The following is a 3,819-nucleotide window of genomic DNA, read 5'->3' as shown; positions in this document are numbered from 1 at the left end:
CCATTTCACCTTATTATGTACTAAGGGGAAGTATTTAGAGATTGAATTGATGGCAATTACTTCAGTCTTTAAACCTGTTATTAGTGTTGATAATGTTGATTCCATTCAGCTCTGTTTTTTTCTGCCCACCGAATCATTCGTTCCTCGCGCGTGTGCGATTCTGACGATGTGTCATGGTGGTGCCTGCGATTTCAGGCGTCGGAGAAGAAGCAGTCGAACCCGATGCAAGAGATGAAGGTCCAGAAGCTCGTGCTCAACATCTCCGTCGGCGAGAGCGGTGATCACCTCACTCGCGCCGCCAAGGTATATATGCCCATTCCCCAGAATACTTCTCTGTAGGTTCTACCTGCTATTTCTTTCAGTTCGTTCCGCGCTCGTGTGACCTAGAGCAAATGTGTTTGAGTCGCATCTAGTTGTGCTCCACTAGTCCACTTCCATTTTTGATGAGAATTAGTTCTGCACTGCAGCCTAATCTCAGCTCCTCAAGCTGTCCAATCTCCTGTGTTGTTGACACCACTTAAATTGTGCCATCCAAATGCTAAGTAGTAATATGATTGTTTTCGACATCAGCTGTGGTTAGTTATTGTTCCCATAATTTCAATTAGAGACTGATCAATAGTCCTAATTTTTCTTTTATTTCTTAGCTGTGTGAATAGCTCGAATATGGTATTGCTTTGGATTTGGCAGTAGCCAGCAAGGTTGTTCAGGCTTGAGTAGGTCGATGAAGTGGTTTTGCAGAAGTTTTAAGTCCCCATTTTCTGACCAAAACGGAACTGATGGTGGGGCCAGTCCGATCCCCTTATCAAAGCCAGTAGTCACATAGCAGCAGTAGACCATTCAAGTGCTCAGGTGTCTTTCTCTTTGTGGCTTATAGGCTATCATCAGCACAACACCTTACTCATCTCGTATCTTCTGTTTTAAACTATATTATGTAAACAGTGCAAGCGATGAGTGAAGGGTGACTAATAGGCTTCTTTAATCAGCACTGCAGTATCTTTTGTTGAATTAACCTATACTCACTTCATTTTATTTATATAATACAGTCCATTTAGCAAATTTTGTTTGATGTGCAGTGACATGACCTTGACAGTCAAGATGCTCTTTCAGGTTATTTTCTCCTGAAACCACTTCTTTTGCCATCTCCTATTGTTATGGTCCCAGTTACATCTCCATTCATTGCAGGAGATGGTCCCAGTTACTTTACATGGTTCTGTTGGACACAATGAAGCCATCCAGATATGCTATTAAAAATCCTGCTAGTCATTATGGCTTTAAACTGTACCATGTCTGTTCTATTTTCAGCTAGGCAGAGCACGTTCTATTTACAGCAGGCCAGCAGACACCAGGCAGTAAGGTGATGTATGAGTCAATTATCAGGTGACAAAATGGTTATGTTTAATCATGCATGTTTTCTTCCTGGCTCTCTATGTTTCTTTGAGGCATTCAACTACTTGTAGTATCAGTGCATCACTGATATGTATATATGTGTTGATGTTCGTCATCCAAGATCAAATACATCCTGCTAGGTCATTACTTGCTAATGTGCATCTGATTTTGCTGTTGCCAGGATGGAAATGTTTTTTGGCAGCTTTCTCAGTGAATCAGTATCACCGCAGAACCTTTTTGGACACCCAGATGTTGAGAGATGCCCATTCCTGAGGAATATCAATGGAGCTACAACCTTTTCCCTCTCTTCTGCTTTGCCAGTAGCTGCTCAAGGAGGCAAGGGTCCAATTTTTGAGGAAGGGTCAGGCTTTGAGTCAGCATTCAAGCTTTTCCATGGCCGAGATGGAATAGTTCCCCTTTCAGAAAGATCATTGTTGGGGACCTTCGGCGTCCGAAGGTCCTCAAAAACATGATTTAATAGTGTTTCTGGAGTATAATGTGCAAACAGGTATCTTCGGACTCGAATCGGTATCACAGAGGGAGAAGCTCAAAGCATACGAAGGTTGATACAGCACCGAAGCTGTGAGCAGAAAAGCTTCGGCATGGTGGCAGGAAAGGAAACCGACTTAAAGATGAAAAGGCTATTCGGACCTCGATGGATTACTATAGAGTTATTGTCAGATGTAAAGGGCATAAATGTAATTTTGTAAGGGCTGTGTCCCGTGTCTATAAATAGGTGAACAGTATCCCCGTACTGTTCACGCTGACTTGGCATTTGCTTTTGCGTCACGCTTGTACTTTTTACCTTCTCTCAGGACCGAAGGTACATTTGTAATTTGAAATCATTTCTATTTTTCCATGTTAATAAAATAGAAATGATTCTATGATGATGCTTATATTATATTTCATGCTTTATATGAATCCTTCGTCATTACTTGTTATGTTTACGAAGGTATGTCTCTTATGACCTTCGTCCGAAACTCATTATTTCCCGAAGGGACATAATGCTTCGAAGGACGAAGGACTTTAACACTTAACACTTTTTATGTTGCCTTGTTCTTAACTCTTAGCATTTGAGAACAAGTCCCCAACATTGGCGCCCACCTCCGGTGAACTCACTTCCATTTCTTGAGCTTTGAATACCTTCGGCGAGCGTCACCTTCGTCATGCCGCCGAAGAAGGCTTCAACAACAGGAGCTGGCACACTGCAGTCGCTGGATCCCAATCAGGATGTTATTTCTCTTAGAGAAGCCCGAAGCCAGAAAAGGAAGGCTGTCAGTCCAACACCTCCGGATGATGATCTTGATCAGGAAATTCAAAATTTGGAGATCCTTCAGCAACAAGTTCAGCGCAGGAAGGAAAAGATGGCTCGTCTAGCTGATCTTCAGAGATAGATAGATGAAGCTTCGGAAGAGGTCCGTCATTTCGTTCAAGGCGATCAAACCCGAAGGCCTCCACGCAGAGAGCTTCATCAGGAAGATTTCCGCAATGAAGACGACTGGTATGAAGATCTCCATCATGGAAACTTTGCTTTTGATGATGCTTCTCCTCTTTCAACAGAATTGCAGGCTACACCTTGGCCACAGACTTACAAGCCACCCCAGCTTCCCATATATGACGGTCACTCAGACCCGAAGCAATTCCTAATGAGCTACGAGGCAACAATATCTTCATACGGTGGCAATACGGCAGTCATGGCAAAATCCTTCGTCATGGCCGTCAGAAGTGTTGCTCAGACCTGGTACTCTTCTCTTCGGCCAGGGACAATCACTTCTTGGCAGAAACTGAAGGATATGCTCATAACTAGTTTCCAAGGGTTTCAAACAAAGCCGGTCACTGCTCAGGCCCTTTTCCAGTGCACCCAGGACCACGAAGAATACCTTCAGGCATATGTCCGAAGGTTTCTGCGTCTAAGGGCACAGGCGCCGACAGTGCCCAATGAGATTGTCATTGAGGCCATGATCAAGGGGCTTCGGCCAGGGCCATCAGCGCAGTATTTTGCCAGGAAGCCACCACAAACGCTGGAGAAGCTGCTCCAGAAGATGGATGAATATATTCGAGCTGACAATGATTTTCGCCAAAGAAGGGAGGAGGCCTTCAGATTTTCTGAGATGACCAGGGGCTTCGGAGGAAGATTCTATCCGAGGCATGTCAGATCAATTCATAATTCCAATCAAAATGATGATAAGGGGAGCCAGCAGCAAAGGCCACAGTACTCCTCACAGGCTTCGGGGCAACAGCAAAGCTCCTTCCGACCACCAGCTCCAAGAGGCAGAGGCGCCAGGGGCTTCGGCGGAAGATTCGGGGATCAACCCAGAAGAATATTTTGCTTATTCTGTGGTGAAAACAAAGGTCATACTACCAGGATGTGTCATGTTACCATTCAAAAGCAAAAAGAGATAGCCGAAGCTGCCGCGCAACAGGCTCAGCCGA

General features: G+C 44.5%; 1 long non-coding RNA gene across 1 annotated transcript; it reads left to right on the top strand.

Annotated features, from left to right (window-relative positions):
- The first annotated feature begins 912 nt into the window (after positions 1-912).
- LOC103654583 (uncharacterized) lies at positions 913-1,815 on the top strand. The gene is made up of 3 exons (XR_002265980.1): positions 913-1,107; positions 1,183-1,377; positions 1,568-1,815. It is a non-coding gene; the product is annotated as an uncharacterized lncRNA (long non-coding RNA).
- Positions 1,816-3,819: the final 2,004 nt, after the last annotated feature.

Source organism: Zea mays, chromosome 4 (assembly GCF_902167145.1).
Source record: "Zea mays cultivar B73 chromosome 4, Zm-B73-REFERENCE-NAM-5.0, whole genome shotgun sequence".
Lineage (NCBI taxonomy): Eukaryota > Viridiplantae > Streptophyta > Magnoliopsida > Poales > Poaceae > Zea > Zea mays.
Note: the sequence above shows the minus strand (reverse complement) of the source record. Positions and strands in the feature narration are given on the sequence as shown.